The sequence below is a fragment of the Ursus maritimus genome, unplaced genomic scaffold (genome assembly GCF_017311325.1).
Source record: "Ursus maritimus isolate PB19 unplaced genomic scaffold, ASM1731132v1 scaffold_21, whole genome shotgun sequence".
Lineage (NCBI taxonomy): Eukaryota > Metazoa > Chordata > Mammalia > Carnivora > Ursidae > Ursus > Ursus maritimus.
The window spans coordinates 2186102-2209768 of record NW_024424564.1 but is presented as its reverse complement, the minus strand read 5'-3'; positions in this window follow the sequence as shown (position 1 = coordinate 2209768).

Here is a 23667-nt window from a genome sequence, read left to right as displayed (position 1 = left end):
ATTCAGTTTAAGGAAAAAAAAAACTATAATTTGAAATCTAGCCATGGCTATTACCATCCCCTCTGAAACTTTCTCACTGGTAGAAAAGCTGTTTTGTCTCCAGAGAAAATAGGGAGACTGTCAAGCAATTCCACCACATGGTACAAGCCATCCCTACCATCTCTAAAAATCTGGTTTCTTCTTTTGAATACCGTATTTAAGTTAGATGATAGGTTTTGCATTGTAAATTGATGGAGAAAATTCTTGTGCAATCAAGTGTCAATCTTGTTTCCGAAGCTTAGGACCCAAAATGTAAATTCTACTATATATTTTGAACGCACTTAGAATAAAAGAACTCAGCAAGAGAGATGAGTCTGGATATAAAGAAATGCTTCTTAATGGGTCTCCAAGTGGGGTGTCAATCCCTCAAGTATTTTGAACCTCAAGTGATAAAGGAAAACTGTTTCTCTACTCACAACACAAATTCCACACCAAGCTAATTCTCCAGTTCTCTGCAGACACCCCCTGGGTGTCCTATTTAATTAAACACAGACACCAACTACCCTGAGTTACCACAGACCCCACAGGTTAATGGCTCAGTCCCATAAGGAGCCCTTAACTTCTGATGCCAATCTCAAGTAGTGGTTCCGAGGTTACCCACACTTCTGTCTGATTTGTCTACAAGTCACAGGTACCCACACCCCTCCTCATGTGCTCTACTGGCTCACAGAACTCAGGGAAACACATCACTTATGTTTACTGGTTTATTTATTACAAATGATATTGCAAAGTATACAAATGAACAGCCAGCTGGAGAGGTACAACAGGGCAAGTTCTGGAAGAGTCTTGCATGCAGGAGCTTCTGCTCCCACGGAGTTGGGGTGCACCGGAACGTGGATATTTTCACCAGCCTGGAAGCTCTCCTAATCCCGTAGATTAGGCATTTTTATGGGAGTTTCATTACATAGCCATGATCAGTTATTCAACTCAAGCTCCAGGCCTCCAACCTCCCCAGAGGATGAGGAGTGAGCTGAAAATTCCAAGCTTCCAATCGTGACTTGGTCTTGGGTGACTAGCCCCCATCCTGAAGCTATCCAGGAGACCTCCAAGGTCACCTCGTTAGAACAAAGACATTCCTATCACCCAGGAATTTCCAAGGGAGTTAGAGCTCTGTGTAAAATGTTTTTATCAGCCCTGTCACTCAGTCAATTATAAGGATTTTAGGAGCTCTGTATCAGGAGCTAGAGGCAAAGATCAAATATGTATTTCTTATTACCTCACAGATGGGCCAACACGTAATATAAAATATATCAAACTTTTCTTTCTATAGGCAGAGCGATGGCACAGATGTTGTCTGGAGGTCCCTCAATCTGGAGATTTCCTTTAAACCTATCACGTATTCTGTATTCCTGTAAACACACACACAAGCGTGCCATGCATCGCACACACCGATGTCTGACTTTGACTTCCCAACTCCTTTAGATCTTGAGCAGATGGATAAACTTTCAAAAGTACCAGAGCTTTAGCTGTCAGGGCTGTAGGAGAAAATAGAATTTAATGCTCTAAGCTTCAATTGACTAACATGTGAAAGCACCCAGAACAGCACCCAGAAGCTGGTAGAAGCCAAAGGTGATATTCAAAGTATTTTATATCCAGTCACTACCAATGGTCACCTACCAATCGGAACAAACACCAGCTGTAAACCTTTAATAGAAATTTACCACAGCACACTGGCAAAATTATCAGTGCCAATAAAAGCTCAATAAATGTTTGGGTTTTTTCTTTCCTTATGTGTGCCTTTTTTTCGCAGAGTTTGTCAAACTCGAATTAATATTTATAGGACATTATTATCACAGTATATATGTTTTCTTAATTGAGTTATATAATTGTATTTACATTTTATTCATTAATCTCTTATTGATACTGGAGGACTACAGAAGGCCAAGTCCCAAGAACTTGGAAATAGGAGAAATAAGATCTCCCTCTTGAGAGTCAGACAATGAAATCAGTTTTTACCAGGAGAAGTCCTCAGCCATTATAGATGGAAGCACTTCCTCAAATTAAGTAATCTGAGGACCTCAAAGCAAAGTTTATTATCATGTGAAAGGTGTGGAATACCTAAAATCCAGAGAGGCAGAAACAGGGAGAGAGAGAGAAACAACAGAAAATATGCAGAACCACCCCATGGAAAAAGAAAAGGAGAAGCTGACCTCAACTAGGACGCCCTGGCCAGCACACTGGGAGTAGATGGGACCGAGGTCAAGGCTACCCCTGGAGGCGGGGAGGCTCAGGAAAGATACTGCTAAAGGGTTTTCCCTGAGATAACTCAATTCCTTTCATTTTGACCTACCTACTGATTTGGTATGGAATAGAGAAAGCTGATCTGCTTCCATGGCCCTAATAAGACAGCTCATACTGGTTCCTGTGAAGTTCTCTCTCACTGTAAATTAGTACACTGACATTTCGGTGCCTGAATCAGCCCCAATGTGCATTTTAATTAGTATGAGTCAGCCACTGGGCCCTGATGACCTCCCAGGACTCATAAGAGAGGTTGGAGGTAGGGCCCCGTGCTAAAGATGACAAGATGTAAGTCACACGGGCCTGGGTTCAAATGCCAGTTCTGCCTTTGTAAGGCAATGTGTGATTTTAAGCAAGCTTTAACTTCCCTAAGCCTTGTTTTACACATTGATAAAGTGTGTATAGTAATTCCTCCCATGTGGGGTGATTAAATGTGGTAAGGTTTGTGAAGTGCTGTTGTCATCATTAACAATGAGTCCCTGGACTTTCAGAGCAGGAGGACACATCCCCGTGACCAGCACCCCAACCCCTCCGCCCCGCGAGGCCCCACCCACATAACACCTTTATCTGTCATCTCCAAATGTCTGCAAACATACTGAGTGATTCTGCCTCCTTACTGGACTCGGCTCACATTCCTCTGTGTATCCCCTGCGTCTCTCTCACAACGGGTTTTGAATTGTTTTAAATTGTGAGAAAACAATCACACCCCATGAACAACGAAGCTACAGCACACCTGTCGTTTTCACCGTGCACTTAATAGTACCACCATTGTTACTCTCAGCGGAAATGGAGAGATGGACACGCGAGAGATAGCTATGTTGATATTAGCATCTGCTCACTTTGATTCTCCTGGGAAACTACGCCGTCTTTTTATTACTGCCCCTTCATTTCCAGATTTTAAAAAAGAAAAAACTACTGCTCATAAAGTTTAAGTGACTTACAAAGAAATGCAGTCAGAAGGGAAACAGAGATCCTGGGACGTTTCCCACGCTTTTTGACAATACCACACACACACCGATTAGTCGGTATCAATCTAAAGCTACTGTACGAAGCTAAATAACATTTGACAGGAAAGATTAATTGGCAAAAAAGGAACAGAGACAGATATTGAACAGAGCAAGAGAGGAAACTGAGTCAATACCAGGCAAAGTTAAGAGCCTCCAGTGGATCAAGGTGGCTGCTAGGGACACGCTTCTCTCTCTTTCCTGATCATTCTGTCCAGAGGAAGGGAGCTCAAGACTTAACGCAGACTCTCTCTGCCCTGTATTCACCCTGCTGGAGGGATGGGTCTGGCCGGTAATTTGAGGAGATTTAACAGGGCATGCTCGCTGGGCTCTGCCCTGTTTCTAGGTGGGAATGGGGATCCGTGAGTAAGTCAGTGTTCTCTGCTGCTCTTTTCAAGGCTGCCATGAACACAAGGGGCCACTCCCTTCAATTTCTGGGCTTAGTCGTCAGGCATCTTTGGCTCTCACACCAAGCCATACAGTCTAACTCTGCCTTTATAGATAAGAGAAGGGATTATTTGGCCTCCATTGCTGCCTTTGTTTTATTCTTCATTTAACCAAAACTCAGGAGAAAGAAGAATGCTCTTTATTGAATTACTCAATCAGGCCTAACTATAAACTCTGGTATTAGCAATGTTACCGTGGACAAGTTGGTTATCTGCCTGGTAATCTGAGACAAATCACTTAATCTCTCTGAGTCTCAGTTTCAACATCTCTAAAGTACATGAAACAAAATTATATATATATATATAAAATATGAATTTATATTCATATATATAAAATACATTCATATATTTATAGATGAATAAATATAAAGTATAAGAATATATATGCACACACAAATTCTCAAACTCTCAAAATGAATCAAGCATCAGAATCACGCGGAGGGTTTGCTAAAACTCAAATTGCCCAAGCCCCACTCCTCTCCCTCCACCCTGTTTCTGATTCAGCAGATGAGGCCAGAATGTGCTGAAGTTTCCGAACTAGGAACCACACTTTGAGAACCATTGAAATTCCGCATACATACACGCACACACCAATGCACACACAGATACGTTATGAACACGGCACCTGCCACATGGGACGCTCTCAATAATCTACTGATGCTGTCATTTTTGTTTTGTTGTCACAAGAAAAACTATTTTAAGGGAGTGGTTCTCAGACTGGAGTGATTTTGCGCATATACACACACACCTGCAAGGACATTTATGATATTTTTTATTGTCACAAATTGGGGGCAGGGAGGACAGCTACTAGCACCTACTGACCTATTGAGAAGAGGCCAGGGATTCTGCTGAGTACCGTACAGTGCAAAGAGCAGTCCCCCACAACAAAGAATTATCTGGTTCAAATGTCAGTAGTACCAAGATTGAGAAATTCTACTCCAAGTCCTCTCCTAAAACCCTCTGTCTTTTCCTCAAGCATCAATGCCCAGCTATTTTTCATACACACAAGCCTTTCTCACCATTTCAAAGACACTTGACCCTTTAGAAACCCATTAGACCAAGGGGAAACAACTTTCAGGACAAGGGAGAGGAAGCTTAGGTTTATTTTATCACATTATATCAGATACATCAGTAAAAGAAAGGTTTTGCCAAAGGAGAAGAAGGAAGAGTAGTTCTGGAACCGTGGTGTGTAGGGGAAGAGGTTTGTTTAAGACAAAACTAGAAATTTGGGGATAAAGACTTGCAAATAGGTAGGGCAGGTATAAAATCATTGTTTAAATATAGGAATATAAAACAAATTATATACAAGTTGCTTGCTCATTAAATTTTTAGACTGGGAATGTGTAGAAATGGTAAGAGCTAAAAAATCTTCTTCTCCTTGAAATCTTTCTGAGTTTTTTCTATCAGCAAATCAACAAGACACAATTTTAGTAGTCAGCAGTTTTAAGAATATGGAGTAGTTTGTACTTTTTCTCATCTACTTGGGAATATTAGATGGGCCTTCCAACATAATTCTTTTGAGTGATCTTTTCTCTCACACAGAAAAATCTGACTGCAAAAAAAATCCAATATTTTAGGATCCAGGTTCCAGCACATGGGTTTTGTCACTTCCTCTGTTATGACCTCTCTGAGCCTCCATTTCCTTACTGGTATAGAGCACAAGATTCAGAAATTACAAACTGGCACGCATGGGCCTGGGTTCAGGATGCACCGGAAACCCAGGAAAGCCCTTGAGTCGGGCCAACTCAGGTACTTATTGGCATGAGGCCTCACTAGCCCCCTGGGAGAGACAATGACCCGTTAGGCAGGACTGGTGCTGGACCCAGGACTCTGACCCACAAACCATCAAGAAATAATCTCCTGGATGTTTTCCATGAGCCAAACGAACTCACCGGAGGGAAGAGAGAGTTCAGGAAGCAGTCTTGGTTTGCAGCTACTGTCTCCCAGTAATGACAGAACTTCCACAGGAGAAGGGCACACTCAATTTCACATTGCCTTCTTTTATACCCCCAGGAATATCTGCAGGCTCCCTAAAGAGAAAAGAGCAGAATAAATTTAAAAAGGGGTCTGGGTTTGTTTTTTTGTTTGTTTGTTGTGTTAAGTATGACCAACTGGAACTCAGTAGAAAGGGAGAGCCAAATGACTTAGCTTTGTGGCCCAATACCAGACTCTACCAGACTCGGGCAGGGCTCACACAGGTGAAAACAGGAGGGCTAGTTCATAACCGATTTAGATCGGCTATGTGGTCTCCAAATTAAGCTTAAGGTATAATTAGTGTATTTGTTACATTAAAAGTGTTCATTTACCCAAAGTAGACTTTTGACATGTAGCCCAATTTCCTTAGCCTTATTTTGTTATTTCTTCATTTTTTAACATAGGAAGGGCCTTAAAAAAATTGACCGGAGGCCTTTCTCAACCTCTGGGCAAGGCGGTCTGGAGTTCGACCCTGAAGCCCAGCCAAGGAGAAGCCGAGGGACCAAAGTGCTAAACCAGCCCATCTGCGGGTTCCAGCCTGGAAGAGCAGCACCTCCGGGGGGAAAGTAAAGAACCCCCTGCACCGCCCTGGAGGATAAAACAAGAACCAGGTTGTGGGAGTCCGGGCCCTGCTCCGCGCCACCGTCGTCACCGCTGGCGCAGGGTGAACCCGGTCCCGCGGCCTCCGGAGCGCGATGCGCGCGGAACAGAAAGCCCTGCGCGTGTGTGCGGGGACCGGGTGAGGATGAAGCCACCCTGCGCAGCCGCTGCTCCACGCTGCTCTCCGTCACAGCCCCGGGGCTGCCGACTAAACCCCGCGAGGGACGGGGTCCCCAGTCCCCAGCCAGCGCGCTTCCTCCCGGGGAGGGGCGCAGAGCGCGGAACCCGGACCGGGGCGGTTGTTTCGCAGGTGGGGAGCAACCCCGACACCAGCCAGAAGTACGAAGGATAGAATAGACAGTAGTGAAATAAAGAACGGAGTGGAAGAAGTAAATGGCAGAATGGAAACATCCGGGGGACAAAACAGAGATCCGAAAGGACTGTGGAGACCTCCCAAAAGGGAGAAGGAAAAGACAACGAAGTAAAAAATGTCAAGTGGAAGCTGACAAAAATGGAGGCTGGAAGTACAAGTGCTAATATCCAGGTGATGGGAATCCTGGGCAACGGAAAGTACAAAAATAAAGAGATCTCTCTATATCTGTGTGTGGTTGAAATGCAAGGATAAAAATTTTAAGGTGGTAAGAAATATTTGGGAAAAAAAAATAATGAGGGGCGCCTGGGTGGCTCAGTCGTTAAGCGTCTGCCTTCGGCTCAGGGCGTGATCCCGGCGTTATGGGATCGAGCCCCACATCAGGCTCCTCCGCTATGAGCCTGCTTCTTCCTCTCCCACTCCCCCTGCTGTGTTCCCTCTCTCACTGGCTGTCTCTCTGTCACATAAATAAATAAAAAATCTGGAAGAAAAGAAAGAAAGAAAGAAAGAAAGAAAGAAAGAAAGAAAGAAAGAAAGAAAGAAAGAAAGAAAGAAAGAAAAAGAAAGAAAGAAAGAAAGAAAGAAAAAATAATGAAGATACATTTTCTGGCATTAAAAAAAAAAAAAAAGACAGGCTGTAGATTGAAGGTGCCAGAAGGTACCACAGAGGAGAGATAAGAAAAACCTCATGCTTAGCACAATTTAAGAATGTCAAAAGCACAGAGAAAATTCTAAATCTTAGAGGAAAAAAAGAGCAATCAACATAAAAAGGAACAAGAAATATTGGACACAAGACAATGGAGCAATATTTTCAACAGATACCGCAAGATACTATTACCAACTTAAAGTTTTCCCAATATACAAGCAAAGTGTATATTGGAAAATTCATAGGTATAATTTACAACATTAATGAATTAAAAGAGAAATACCATGTGACCATCTTAAAAATGCAGAAAAATTATTTCATAAAATCCAACATCGATCCATAATGTTATAAAGTTCAACGTCGATCCACATTCTTGACCCGATAAAGAGATCAAAAACCTAGCGCAAACGCTACCCTAATGGAAACCTTAGTGCATTAGCAACACGGCTCCCAGGACTCCGGCACTGCTCAGCCTGGCTACCCCCGACCGGAAGGGGAGGTCATATTTGGAGCATGGGCCTCTTTTAGGAAAGCAGGCTTGCGGGAGCCCCCGAGTGGGGAGCTGAATACATCCGGAAGACAGCATGACAGGACGGGGCAAAGGGGGACCCGTAAGTGGCAAAGAAACAGGGAGACCAGGAGGGACCTAGGAAGGGGTCACTTCAAAATATTCCCTAAAGTCACAGAGAAACCTACAACACACAGAACACATGCAGAGCAGACACACACCGAACATGTACCACACACACGCACATCACACACACAACATTCCAACAGACGCACCACACCCACCCACAGCACACGTACGTTCCTACTACACACCAACTGCACATACAACACGCGTACACCACATACATGGCGCTGACACTACACATACCCACACACCAACACCAGCACACCACACACACACAGCACAGAGCACATACGGACAGCAGCGTACAACACACACGGACATATGCAGAATGTACACAGCACACCCCGCATGCATCTATGTCTCACGTATTACACACCACGCATACACCATGCATGCTCCATGCACACACCACACAGAGGAACACACACTGTATACAAAACATTCCAAGAACACATACACACACCCCCAAGAAAAATAGCCCCTAAGGTGAACCCTGTCCCTTCTCCCCACCTCACCGCTCCCGAAGCCAATTCCCAGGTCCTGAAGTCTTGCTGGAGCCTGCCTTCCCTCACGGTCAGTACCCGGGGTCTTCACAGGGCCGGTCCAGGACACCTGCGGGGCCACACCGGGGCCCTGGGGGCCTGACTGATTGCACACACACATCATTGGCAGAAACTCTGCTGATCAAACTTCAGTCCCCGAGGACACTGGAATGACCTTCAAGTGTCAGACTTGCTTTTGGTTTTTATGTTTTCATTACCTTTCTTTCTATAGCTTAAGAAAGCTGAGCGCGAAACACAGAACTGTAGGAAAGAAGGTGGATTCATTATATTTGGGATGGTACATTGGGCTCTAACCTTGTAAAGAGACGACTCTTTGCTCCGTAGAGCAGCTGAGGCGGCATATGTGCTGACGCCGGAGAGCGTGCAGCGTGAAGTAGAGGCTACAAGGGGAAAACGCTGTCCCCAGGAGTTCACAATCTGTGTTGCATCTGAAATACCATGGAAGAGGTGCTTAAATCTCAGAAGGCTAGGGTCTGCTAAACTATCTCCTTTGTTCATTTTTTCCATAATAATAAGGCTTTTAGGACTGGCTAAGATATATTAAAAAAATAACCCCAACATGCACCATCTAAGTTATTAAATGCCATATTTATTTTATAAGAAGAAATTTCCATTATCGAGCCAGTGTGTATTAAGAGAAAGAGAAAGAGAGAAAAGGCACTCAGGATCTCTCTAAAGAGACATCTAGAATTTGGCACTACTTATCATCAGAGTGCTCCAAGTTTTTAATTTCCACAGTTAAGTTGCATTATATTTTTCTAGGACATCGTTTGGGGATAAAAATCCTAAGTCTGCAAAGCAGAGTAGACTGAGTAGGGAATTTAACAGCATGGCAACTGGATGAGTTATTATTTCATATATTTGAAAGTTTAAAGGGAGAAAAAAAGGCCTGGAACAAAGAAAAACACCACAGATGTTATTCAGGCACACCTGAGGTGACATTTAAACTTTGTATTAAAGAATGAGTGGATTTTCACCAGATAGACCAGGGGAGGGAAGGGGGAAGAATGTTCCAGGATGACAGGGCCCCGTGCACAGAGGAATACAACACAGAACAGCAGAGTGTGTTCAGGGACCAGTACGTTGCACAGTACAACTGGGGCACAGGATGCTCAGATAATCGGGGGGGGGGGGAGGCTGGAGGGGTACAGGGAGGGCCACGGATTCCCCATTTATCATTCAAGGACTTTTCTGAAGCTCTCGAACAAAGACCCAATTCCAACTGGCCTAAGCAAAAGAAGGGGAACTTATTGTTTCACAAAGCCGAAAGATCTGGACATAGGCTTCAGGCACAGCCAGATTTGGGGTTCAAATAAGGTCATGAAGGATCAGGTTCTCCTCAGCCTTCTGCTGAGTTGGCTTCCTTCTTAGACTCCACATGGAAATTTCCAGAATCGGTTCCAGAATCACACCCCAAGGCCCAGACTAGGGTAAGGGGAGGAAGGAACAAAATTTAAGGGAGAACCCAAAACCTCAGTAATCAAGATAAATAATATTTTAATGCTATCTTTTGAAAATTCAAAATGAAAGCAAAGAAATCTGTGATAAGCAAAGTATCAAAATATTAAATAAAGCTCAATATTACTGATTTTGCCTTTGGCATCAGGCTCCACTATGGCTCCAATTTTAAATAAACATAGAATCAGTAATGATGCTACTGATACGGAAGGAGTGACTGGATGCTGGAGGCGAGGAGGACAGAAGCCGATGTCCACTGCATCATGGTTAGACGTCTTAACTTTATCTATAGGCATTGGGCCATCATGGAAGAATCCTAATCAGGCAAGAGGCATAAAGATAGTGGATGGAAGGAAGTGATGAAAGGATTGGAGGAAGGAAATTCAGGGACAGAAGTTGGGAGACTATTCCCCCAAGCCAGATAGGTCAAACACAGGCATCAAGCAGGGCCAGGTGGGAATGGAGGGAGAGAATGCTGGGGATGTGGGGGACAGAACTAAGAGGTAATTAGGAATAGAAAGCAGAAATTGGAGGGGCGCCTGGGTGGCTCAGTCGTTAAGCGTCTGCCTTCAGCTCAGGGCGTGATCCCAGAGTCCTGGGATCGAGCCCCACATCAGGCTCCTCCGCTAGGAGCCTGCTTCTTCCTCTCCCATCCCCCTGCCTGTGCTCCCTCTCTCGCTGGCTGTCTCTCTCTGTCAAATAAATAAATAAAATCTAAAAAAAAAAAAAAAAAGGCAGAAATTGGAGAAATGAGAAATGTTTAATAGTCGAGAGTAGTTCTCTGATTTCTGACTCTAGTAGCTAACTGGATGGTAACACAATAACCAAGATTAAGAATTTAGGATATGGGCAGGTTGGTGATTGGCCCAAAGGAGGCAGGGGTACGGAAGTGATGCTGGTCTGGACAGACTGGCTTTGAGGCAGCAATATCCAGCAGGCCAAAGGATCCCCATCTCATGAGCGGTCTGGACCAGAGAAGTAATGGAAAGTATTTGGAGAAGCTTTGGAAAGTATTAGCCTATGTAAGGGATAATTAAATCGTGGGAAGCTTACCAAGTTTGCCCAGGGGGTGTGTACAGAGGAAGGAGAGAAGACTAAGCACGGAATTCATGATATTGGGGGTTCTCGCTAGTACAATTTTTAAAAAATAACCCTGGGGCGCCTGGGTGGCACAGCGGTTAAGCGTCTGCCTTCGGCTCAGGGCGTGATTCTGGCGTTATGGGATCGAGCCCCACGTCGGGCTCCTCTGCTATGAGCCTGCTTCTTCCTCTCCCACTCCCCCTGCTTGTGTTCCCTCTCTCACTGGCTGTCTCTATCTCTGTCAAATAAATAAATAAATAAAATCTTTAACAAAAAATAAATAAATAAATAAATAAATAAATAAATAAAATTAAAAAATAACCCTGGCCTTAAAATATTTTCCTTACTAATGTTACTCTCAAAATTTTTGTTTTTAACTCCCAGAATTTTCATATTACTCCTGCCTTGGATTAAGTTGCTAAAAGCATTTGGACATAATACAAATGCTCTCTATATAACTTCAGACTTTACCAGTCCAAGCTAACGTGGCTAGGATAGCCACCGAGGGAACAGACATAGAGCACACAGCTTCCAAATGGGAGAGGGGAAGCTGAAATGAGAAAGCTCATGCTACCTATTAGGTTGTGACCGCCTTCAATGAGCTGGGTTCATAATTAATTTCTCAGATTGGGCCTGAAAGAATTACAGAGTATTAAGAGTTCTCTCATGGACCTTTTGTACCCTCCATGAGATCTGATGAAAACAGAAACAAGAAATGCAAAGAAAGAAAGGAACTCTGGGGTCTGCGCCCACAGTAGGGTCTGTGCTCTTTGCTATCTCCCTCCAAGTTAGGACGGAAAGGTACCAGTCATCTCCGGAGGCCCCGTGCGTGTGCCAACTGTAGGGGAAACATCTGAAGGCATCATCTGACTCAGGGAGAGGCAGACAGGCAGACCCTTGCTCTCCTCGTCTTTGAACAGAGGGGCCGCGAAGTAAAGGAAAGTGTCTGAAATATTCGAGAAATATTTCCATCAGGAAATGCATGATTCAGTAACAGTCTGCAGTATAACTTTTTAAAAAGCCCAGTGATCTACAACAAGGAGAAAGATTACTTTCATTTGCAGCTAAGGCTCGAATCATTATTTTTTAGAGTGTGAGGTTTGGTGGAATTAAAAAATCTCTTGTTATTCTAAAACTTTGGCCTGTTTTTAATTAAGACACCCATGTCAGTTGAAAAATGTGACATATTTGCATAGAAATAAATAGCAAAGCAAAACCTTAATTTTAAGCCATTTTAATCACTTTTCCAGACACGCTGGTAATTACTTCTGTTCGACACCACTGAAGCACTTTCCAGCAGCACTGAATATATTCGTATCAATTGAAGTTTTCCCTCGTGCAGAAAGATGAGATGCCCAGGATAACGCGGGGAGTGGGCAAACCGCATTTTTCATCAGTGCCTAATAATTAGCAGAAATTCATTACTCTATGTTTGTTTGAGCCTGAACAATATCAGCCCGTAATTACCGTAGCTTAGGGCAAGGTAAATATTTGATGTGATGCTGGTAAATCAGTGTTTAGTGATACAGGGAGTTAGCTGATCATGTATTTCTTGAGCCTTTAATAAGATTGTAAGCATTAACCACAAAGGTGAGGCTGAACCTTCCCCATCTGTTGTCCCTTCACACTGCAAACAAAGGACAGGAAAGACAATGCCCGTGGAACACCAAGCTAATGAACCCTCGGGGGACTAGGGCATCTACTTGGGTTAAAAACAGGAAATTGCTTTTAGCAAATTCCGTGAAGGAAAAATGGCTACAGTGGCCTTATCACTGAAGTCCTATTTACTGTTACAGGGCTAAGCTTTGGTCTATTTTGATTTAAATCTTTTTTTTTTTTTTTTTTTTGAGTCTGAGTGCCTGACACTAGAGGCAAATTTAAGCTTTCCTGGTTGGCTTACTAGATATTTTTTAAGTCTTAAAATTAAGCAATATTCTTTATGTCGAAACATAACAGGTAAGTTCTATACAATCTTCTCCAGAGGTAAATATAAAAGAGCCAATAAAAGCATATAGGACTTTCTAATGGTCAAAATATGAATACCTACATGCATTGTATTTATCCCACCACGGTTCAACAAGGTCAGCAGAGCCACTGGCATTATCCCCATTTGAAGCATGAGAAAACCGAGTCTTGGCAAGATTAGAGCACTGACGGGAGGTCACAGTTCCAGTCAGTGGTGGAGTCAGGCTGAGCGCAGACCATCTCTCACCTGGTCTGGGACTCTTTCCATGGCCCAACATTTACTTCTGGGTCAGTGTCAAAACCAGCCCAGCAGTGGTGGCTACAGAACCAAAGGCGACTGCCCCTCTCAAGGCTTAGGAACACTGGCAGTGCGTTGCACAACACGAGGGGGCACCGTGCAAATAGCTTCCCAGAGCACAACTCCCCAGAACACCGTGTAAATACCCACCTAACTGAGTAGGGGGTGAACCAGAGAGGAGAGTGAGTTGGAAAACAGATTGGTGGGCATCACTTTAAGCCTCCTGAGCACAGAGATACTATTTCTCTCTTCTTTGTATCCCACAACCTAACACAGTATCCAAGTAACAGAGGCTCAGTAACAATGTGTCTTATTCAGATGGCCAGCTGAGAGGAATGGGCAAGGCAGAGGCACAGGAATTCCAAAGGGCCTCCCGATCCAGTCTCAAACCCATGTCACATTATTCCTACAAGGAAGTTTCAATCAAAAACCTCTCCTCTACTCAGAAATCATCAAGGGCTCCATATTGCCTACCATTGGCCTGGCATTCAAAGCCCTCATCAACAATGCCTCTCACCCCTAGGGCCCATCCAGAATGGATTGTTGTTATTTCCAGAACATGTCCTAGTTGTTCTCACTTCTGTAAAACTGGCTTACCCTGCCATAGTTGATGCTTTCTCCCTTTGAAGTACTACTATCTGTTCAAACTCATCTGAAAGTCTGTCTCCCCCATGAAGACTTTTCTGGTTCTACCAACTGAATAAGATATCATTCTCCCCTGAACATTCATGGCCAAAGTTTATCCATCCTCTTAATCTGCCTGACATAGGTTGAAATAGATGAAATTATCAATATTCATATGCTTCAAATGAAAATTATCACTTTTTCCATGTTTAAGAACTTCTGGAGAGGGGCGCCTGGGTAGCGCAGTCGTTAAAGCGTCTGCCTTCGGCTCAGGGCGTGATCCCGGCGTACCGGGATCGAGTCCCACATCGGGCTCCTCGGCTATGAGCCTGCTTCTTCCTCTCCCACTCCCCCTGCAGTGTTCCCTCTCTCTCGCTGGCTGTCTGTCACATAAATAAATAAAATCTTAAAAAAAAAAAAAAAAGAACTTCTGGAGAGACGGAACAATATGTGCTCTTGGTCAGTGTCCTCCAAAATGCCCGGCCTGAAAAAAAATGAACGGTAATTTCCAGTAAATAAAAAAAAGTCACTGGTTGCTCCTTAAACTCTTCTGTTTCCTTTTACAGTATACTCACTCTGTAAGGTGTATCAGGACCCAACACACTGTCACCATTTCTTCCTTTCTCTCCCTCTCTCTCTCAACATTGAATCTACCCTAGAAATTCCAACTCCACGATAGTTTCTGAACTGAAGCTAAAGACAGCTGATTATCATATCTAACAAATGAGGTTCTTATTTCCTTGTTCTACCAGCTGACAGGCACTGAGTATCATCACTTTGCCAAACACTTGGAGACACGGCTAAAATATTTGGTTTGTCTTCCAAGCATAGTCCAATGGGGAAGGCAAGCGAGAAAGCAGGTACAGTGAAAGGGGGACACAAGGTCCTATGGGGGATAGAGGATGGGCTCCTGATTCACTCAGTTGGTGAGAAGGGGAGGGAAAGTCAAAAAAGGTTTCCAAAAAAAGTCGATTGACTCCTGAGATAAAAGTTTACTGGGTGAAACAAAATGGGGAAATGTTTCTGGGAAAAGAGAATCTTCAAGGGCAGAAACTTGCATCAAAATACCCGTTTTGCTGGAATAAGTAGTTTATACGGCATAGAGAAGGAGGTGTGGCAAGAGAAGAGACCAGAGTGGTAAGAAAGGGTAGATCAGAGTGGACCTTGTATGCCACACCAAGGAGCTTCAGCTTTATTCTGAAAAGGCTCAGAAACCATTAAAGAGTTGGGGGGGGGGTTTGTATATGTGTGTTATAAATTATAAATATATGTGGAGAGGAATGGACAGGGATTCTATATAAAGAGAGTAGCTGAAGACTGTCCATTATGCTTGACAGTATGGAAAAGTGATTTGCAAATTAATATTTGACAATAAAATTACAAACTAGTGTAGTATTAGTTCTGGAAAGGACAGTTTAGAGATCATCTCCCCAATAACCAGATGGGGAGATGGAAGGTCTTGCTTCCGGTCATAGAATTTGTGAGCACCCAGGTTAATGATTATTGCCGACAGCAATCTTTTATTTTCATCATTATCATCTGTGTCAAAAAGTGTTTGAATTAATAAGAACTTTATTTGACTTGTATTTTATATCAATAACTAAGATTGTCAATATCTCAAATAGTATATAATAAATTGAATTCACGTATGAATCACATCCAGATAGGAATAAAATGGATTTTTCAATGATAGGGAAACAACAAAATCAGCATGGTATTTTTGAGAGGCCACATACCCATGTCATTGACACCAGGGTCAATGATACATACAATGGCCCACGTCAGCTTTGGAACTCATCTTTTGGAAATGCCCCTGAAACCTCAGAAAGTAACATAGCATAGTGGCTAAGTGTTGGTCTCCTGAGCCCCAGAGTGTCTGGGTTCCATCTTGGCTCTGCCCCTGACTAGGTGAGTGGCCCATGCAACTTGCCGAACCACTTTGTTTCAGTTTTCCCTCATTAACAATGACAGCATACAAGTGCTTTAGAATAATTTTTTTTCTCGAGTTTGGTTTTAGATTTCTGTTTGTTCACTTGAACTGGCACATGATTAGAAATTCATCATGCTAACGGTTGACCGGCTTTATTTGTATTTAACGTAGGCTTAGGTAAAACCTATCATGGGCTAGGCACTATTCTTCTATATATATATATATATATATATATATATATAATGGGCTAAGAATAGTGCCTAGCCCATGATAGGTTTTACCTAAGCCTACGTTAAATACAAATAAAGCCGGTCAACCGTTAGCATGATGAATTTCTAATCATGTGCCAGTTCAAGTGAACAAACAGAAATCTAAAACCAAACTCGAGAAAAAAAATTATTCTAAAGCACTTGTATGCTGTCATTGTTAATGGCATCAGTCCATCATTGGCCATTATTTATAAATATGAATATTTATTTCTCTATTTATTCAATGTTCATTATTTAATTTTTGGCAAATCTTTTACACATCTGTTTTCATGTTAAAAACCCCCAAAATGACAAAAACCATGCTCTTTGAACTTGTTCTCAAAGGTGCCAAATCCATGTGGGCACTTTTTGATGATGGGTATGAAGCTGAGCCCACAAGTTCCTTTGCCTTCTGTAAGTGTTGGTTGACTGGAGTTTTTGGTGCCTGTGCATACATTTCCCTTCATTTCATTTGACCTTGATTTTCTTTTGAATGTGGAGGGGTAGTGGGAAAAGTCATTTACCATTTTCTTTAGATAGATTTGAATGATTTGTAAGACCATGATATCCCCACTAGGCGCAGTCTGCTTCATGATGACCGTCTTGCTGGTAGGGTCTGCAGTAGGACATTGAAGACCTGAGGCAGGTCGAATTTAGAGGTAACCCTGGGAGAGACCTACAGATGAAGAGAGGCAATGACTTCACAGCAGCACACTATTTCCCATGTGACCATGGATTAGCCTAGAGAGCCCTGAATTCATACTCCAATGAATGGGATGAAGTAAATAATATAAAATATAATGCTGGAATGAAACTGAGTGAGTCCCTATTTTGCGGGAAACAGCAAGTTACCAAAACACATAAAGAAAGGGGACAAGTCAGAAAAAAATGACGCTGGATAGAGATAGAATTAAAACCAGTTACGAAAATCCCCCTCAAAAGAACATGACAAATGGAGCTATTTCAGTTCTACTTTTTTTTTTTTTAAAGATTTTATTTATTTATTTATTTATTCGACAGAGATAGAGACAGCCAGTGAGAGAGGGACCACAAGCAGGGGGAGTGGGAGAGGAAGAAGCAGTCTCATAGCTGAGGAGCCTGATGTGGGGCTCAATCCCATAACGCCGGGATCATGCCCTGAGCCGAAGGCAGACGCTTAACGACTGCGCCACCCAGGCGCCCCTCAGTTCTACTTCTTGTGCTATCTATACCCTAATGGACTGCTTTGTTAGAGAAAATCTACACATTGGACTTTTCAAATAATATTGTTTGAAGAAAAATTTTGCAACGAGAATAGTTACACCTTCATAATATTCTTTGGAAATAAAAATGAGCCAAGGTCAACATGTTGACCATCAACCAAAATATAACATTTGTTTAACTGAAAGCAAAAAGCAGGTTACGAGTAAAACACTTGAAACTGAAAGGTCCTCCTAAGTCTATCCACATTCACAATAAACTATTAAATAATATTCGTGTGAGAGATAAGTGAAACGAGCGAGAATCTAGATCTGTTCCAAAGTTATGGCTGTGTTACAGCCCTCACCAAAATACCCCAGCCTCGAGCTCAGTGAGCAGCACGGGCGGTTGAGTTCATCAGTAAAGACAGTAAAATAGAAATATTCCCTTAAAGTGGAAATGCTTCCCTATAATCTATTGGAAGTGTTAACAAAAAAAAATTTTTGTTCGCTTCCAAGGACGGAAGACAAGGTCAGAGGGCAAGAATTACACAAGAGATGCATGAGGTCAGCGAGGTGAAGCTTTCTCTGCTGTCAATGTCTACTTAGACACAAAGTGGCGAGTACAAAGTCTGTGTTGCCCCTGAGTAGCCTCCCCCACCATGTGGGTTTGGTACTCCAGAAGTGTGTCTACTGCTGTTTTTAAGAAAACCTCAGTTCTGCACCACATCTGCCGATTAATGTGTAAGCTATGCCTTTTCAGTGTGCCGGGGAAATGTAGTCATTTCAAATTGGCTGAACTTAAAGAAACAAAGAATTTTCCTGATGATGCCATCACAGCAGCCCTCGCCTTTGCTCCCCGGCTACTGCACACCTTCAAAGGTCAAATCATTTAGGAATTAAGGAATTCACCTGTATCATTTCAAGAAGTGCGCCAAATTAAATCCTTAAGGAAAAGATCGGCAAATCCATTTTTCAAAAATGTTCTCGCTATCAATTTGTCAGGGATGTCCGAAAAGAGTGATTTGTGATCAAAAGTTCTTTCCACAGAAAACATATACATTTCCACTCTGTTTCATGACTGACAGGAATAGCCAATATTAATACATTTAATTATTTATGGTTTGACCTTTACTTTTCACAGAAATTCAGAGCAGCTTTCCTTATAAATTCAAGATAATGACCATACTAACTTTTTGAATATAAATCAACTTTTTAAAATTAACGGTGCGCCGACTACCATTTCTATTTCTTGCTGAATAATGAAATGAGAGAAGCAAATCAAAAACAGAATTTCAATGTACCCAGATAAACTCTTTAATGTTCTCTCTCAAGGGTGAACTCAGGCCCCCTATGAGCAGGGCGCTATATGTAACATGAAGAAGGAGCGTTAGGAAAAAAGGTAAAATAGAGACTTCTGTTTTAAAAGACAAAATTTTTATTAAAATGACCTAAGAATTTACCTAAGAAGGGAAAATTGTTAATAAGATGACATTAAAAATACAAAGTAGTGTCCCTACAGGGACAAAATCATCTGATACAAAGAGTGTCTGTGACAACTAAGAGAATGACAAAGAAAGGAATGATTGCTGTCAAATTTGGCCACGGACAGCCTGTTCTGGGACAGATTTTTGAGCAAGTGAAACTTTGAATGGAGTCTGGAGGGAGGAAGCTTCTCAGAACCTTGCTTCCCTAGAATACCCTTCCACTCACCTTTCTAAACTACGGCTCTCTGTAAGCCTCGGCTGTTCAGTCACCACTTAGAAGGCATCGGCCACTGTGCTGGACCCTGTAAATACGGAAACCGAAGTGCCTGACACCTGTCCTCGGAGAGCGTCGTGGAGGAAGGAGGCAGTTGCCTCATTCAAAGGAATGAGGGTGGCCACAGTGAAATCCAGTTGCAAGAGAACAACGGTTCTACCTGACATGGTAAGAGATGTTCTCGAAGGGCCGACACCAAGTGTTGAGAGGGGAACAGAAGTTCTGGAAGAAGAGCGGGAGAGAGGGCCATAGGAGCGTAACAAGCCCGCGCAGTTGGCAGGGCCCACGGGTGGGAAGGCGCTCGGGGCTTCCAGAGCAGTCGAGGCCCCACTTGACTGGAGCTGGCTGCTCAGCGGAGAGCCCACCAGTGTCAGGACTGCAGATCTGATGGAAAGCCGACGGGGCCAGCGCGTAAAGAAGGTTATTTATGTACAAGTCTGTTTCCCCATGGCACTGTAAGCACGTCAAGAGAAACAGCCATTTATTTGTGTTTTTTCAATTATTTCATTTACATTTTCTTTTTGCCCCCAGCATTATTATCCAACTGGTGTGTGGGTAGCCAAGGAGGAAAATCATATGAGAAACTCACACTTTACTGTTTGGTATTGTTCTAAAATTAATCTTTGTGAGGGTAAAAGACGCACATATGTACATTTTTATGTGAGCTATTGACTTGCAGCACCGATTTCAGTTCTTAAATAGGGCAATCTTTATTATTCAAGAAGAAACTAATGTATAATATGGGATAAAGGCTGCATTTATTAGCAAGCACTTCGCTTAATCAGCCCAGTAGTTACTATTGGCCAGACGAGGGCTTATGAATTATGGCATTGCTTTTGGCAAAACTATTTATCTGTGTGACACGATATGTCACTTTTGAACTTCAACTTGACATCCATAAAATTACATTTTCATCAAACTGAAAGATCAAGCTTTCTGTGCGGACTCACTTGGGTCAACATTTTGCAAATGCCCAGATTTACCACTTGAACCATCAACCCTTTGTGAATAATTTTGTGCACTGATGTTTGATAGCCTAGGGCACAGATCATAATTTCTGAGCAGAAGAAGAGGCGTCAAAGCAAAATGCATTTTCTTTCTGCATAAAGGATGACTTACTCCGAAGTGTATTCTCATCGGGTCATTTTTAGATCACTGGATAAACACTAACTTTGTAGAGTCCCAGAAAGCGAGTAAACACCATCAGTGGTGTATCCTTCCTTTCTTACGGTTAGGAAGGACCATCACCTCCACAGCCAGAGGATTTTCGCGATTTTCAACAAGCTCTTGCCACAATTTGTGGTGATACCTTTCTTCAGGTTAGACCTAATTTTAGATTTTTTAAAAATAAGCAATTTGGGGACTGACCAGAAGACCTAGAGGTAAGTCAAGAATTATTCTGTCGTTAATCCTCCACTCAGCATAACCCTACATGGCATTGTCTGAGTCCTGTTTGTGAGGGATTCTTTTTTAATACAAGTAAACAGATTAGGACCTTTTACCTGGTAAGTAAACAAAGAGTTTGGCCTTTAGACAGGTGACACCTGAAAGAGAGAATGAAGCAATTGCCTCTTATAATCTCTTTGAATATAAATGATGAAATTCAGCCATAATCCAAATACCCTGTCGGAGGATTTTTAAATGAGCAGGTCTCTTGGGATCTTTACTAACCACATTAAAAAGCAACCTGGCACCACTTCGGGAACAATATTTTTCACAGCAATTGTGCAACCGTAAATATCCTATTTGGTACAATAATACAACCTTTGTCTTCTGAGAAAAGTGCATACTAGTTTTGGTGACTTACATAAGAACAATTTGTTAGCTCCCAATCATTCCCAAAAAAAGGAAGAGGAACATTAAATATGGCGATTGTTATGGTGACTTCACTAAGGGCTCCTGGAAGAAATGACAACAGAATTTCTCACCGCATGTGGAAAGTTTGAAGGAAAATCTTTGGGAAGTGCTCTGTCTCAAGAAACACCTTAAATGGGAATGTTATTGACAGAGTTGACTGGGATAACTAGAAAGGTGGAAGAACACGTGCCTGGGGCTTTAGAGCTATTTGCAAGAATCATTCAGATCTTAACTAAGATGATATTGAATTCTTGGGAGAAGGTTGGACCTGGTGTTCCCTAAAAAGAGTGGGAAAATTTCTAATTGACAAGACTTGTCATAAACTAGTTTTGGTAATATTGGTATAAACCTTGTAGGTTCTCAAATGTTAAAAGGCCAAGCTTTTTTTTTTTTTTTTTAAGTAGAGTCCAACATCGGGCTTGAACTCTTGACCCTGAGATCAAGGCCTAAGCTGAGATCAAGAGTCAGATGCTTAGGGGCGCCTGGGTGGCTCAGTCGTTAAGCGTCTGCCTTCAGCTCAGAGTGTGATCCCGGCGTTCTGGGATCAAGAACCACATCAGGCTCCTCCACTGGGAGCCCGCTTCTTCTTCTCCCACTCCCCCTGCTTGTGTTCCCTCTCTCGCTGGCTGTCTCTCTCTCTGTCAAATAAACAAATAAAATCTTTAAAAAAAAAAAAAAAAGTCAGATGCTTAATCGACTGAGCCCAGGTGCCCATAAAGGCCAAGCTTCTAAATGAGATGACTGAGAAAAATATATATCACTCATGATACTTTCTGTTGCAACTAAGAGAAAATTCAGTTTGGCCTGGATTGAATAGCAAAGTAGATTTATTTAGCTCACTTAACTAAGAAGTCCAGAGATAAAGAGAGTTTTAGGCCAAGCTTGATATACCCTTCAACCACAGCAGGAAACACCCAATTTCTTTTCAGGTCTGGCTCTCTCATAGGCACAGGTAGCTCCCAGAGCTACATTCTTTCTTATTCAAGTTCAGGGTCAAAGGGCAGATTTCCAGGTACCACCCACAGAACCTCAGGAAAGCTCCCTTTCCAGAAAATGCCAGAAACATCTTCACGCTCATTGGTATGAATCCTGTGCCTATCCCTGAACCAATCAATGTGACTGGAAACCAGGGCAGGTATCTTGTCAAGTCATAGACTTTAAGTCTAAAACTAGAAATACTTTTCTTCTAGCAACCTACTATAGCCCTTGATTTACTGATCTTCCCCTTGGGCCACGCAGACCATGAGAGGAAGACTCCATCTCAGCTGTATCTTCATGACAGCTGCAACTGTGTCTGCCCTCCAGCAGGGATTACCTAGCAGGAGCCTGGAAGGGGGCTGGATGAATCAGGCTTGTCTCAGCTCCAACCTTAGTTTCAGCTGATTCTTTACCCCCTTGCTTTTGCTTGCACTACCTTGAGCGTGGAAAACAGATTTTCCAAACCCTGCTAGACCTTCAACCACTTGGGATTTATAGCCAACTACATAAAAGGCCTCTCTGCAAGTTGTGGGGGTTTTTTCCTTCCCCCTTTTCAATCTCAGGGTAAGCATAGTCCTTTTAGTAAGACCTTACTAAGGTTTAAGGAGTTTAAATATTCCAATATCCTCAGTTTGTCTACCAAGTTTCCTAATGCTGCTGCCTTTGTAGGCAAATGGTCCTACTAGTAGGAATAAAAACAGATGATTCTCCAGATTTGAATAGTGAGACTTCGTTTCTCTCAATGTCCTGGGATCAGTCAATTCTACATTTTTAGGTGTATTTATCTAAAATATTCCTATTCACTGTGGCAGAAAAGCAGAAATAGATTCTGACAGTTCTAAATAAAAAGAAAATTGTTGGAAAGTTCTTGAGGGCCCCCAGAGCAACAGCAAGTTGGAAGACCAGGCTTAGAAAATGGGTAGGTACTGTACTAATTAGGATATGGATCTTGCTTCTTTAACAGAAGCCGAGCAACAGTGACTTAACCAGAGAGATCCATGAGCTTCTTGTATTGGGAGAAAGGACCAAGGGGTATAGGCTCTTCTACCCAGTGTTCCATTCTTTAAGCATTATCTTCATCTGCATGGTTACGTCCCAGCACCATATCTAGGCTCCAGCCATAGTAAGGAGAAAGAGGAAGTAAAGAGTACACAGCTTCCTTTCTAAAAATGTGACCTGAAACTTGCAGACATCACTCCCACTTCCTGCCAGGTGGCCAAAATTAGTCAGATCACCCCAAGCTGCAAGGGAAGCCAGAAAAAAAAAAAAAAAAAAACTGGTCTCTAGCCATGCAGCTCAATCCCAAGCTAAAATTTGGGGTAAAGGGGGGGTCTATTTCTAAAAAGGAAAAAAAAACAGAATGGATATTGTAGAATCTAGTGATCTCTGCCACAGTAACCCAGTGTTATGGTTTGCATGTTTGTGTCCTCCTAAAGTTCACATGTTGAAATCTTAATCCCCAAGGTGATGGTATTGGGAGGTGGGGGCTGTGGGTAATACTTAAATCATGAAGGTAGAGCCCTTTGTAAATGTGATTAATGCTTTTATAAAAAAGATCCACAGGAGGTACCTGGCTGGCTCAGTCTGTTGGTCATCTGCCTTCGGGTCAGGTCATGATCTCAGGGTCCTGAGATCGAGTCCCGCATCAGACTCCCTGCTCAGTGGGGGGTCTGCTTCTCCCTCTGCACCATCTCTTGTTCTCCCTCCCTCTCTCCCTCACTCTCTCTCAAATAAATAAATAAGGATCAGGAGTTAAGATGGCGGAGGAGTAGGGGA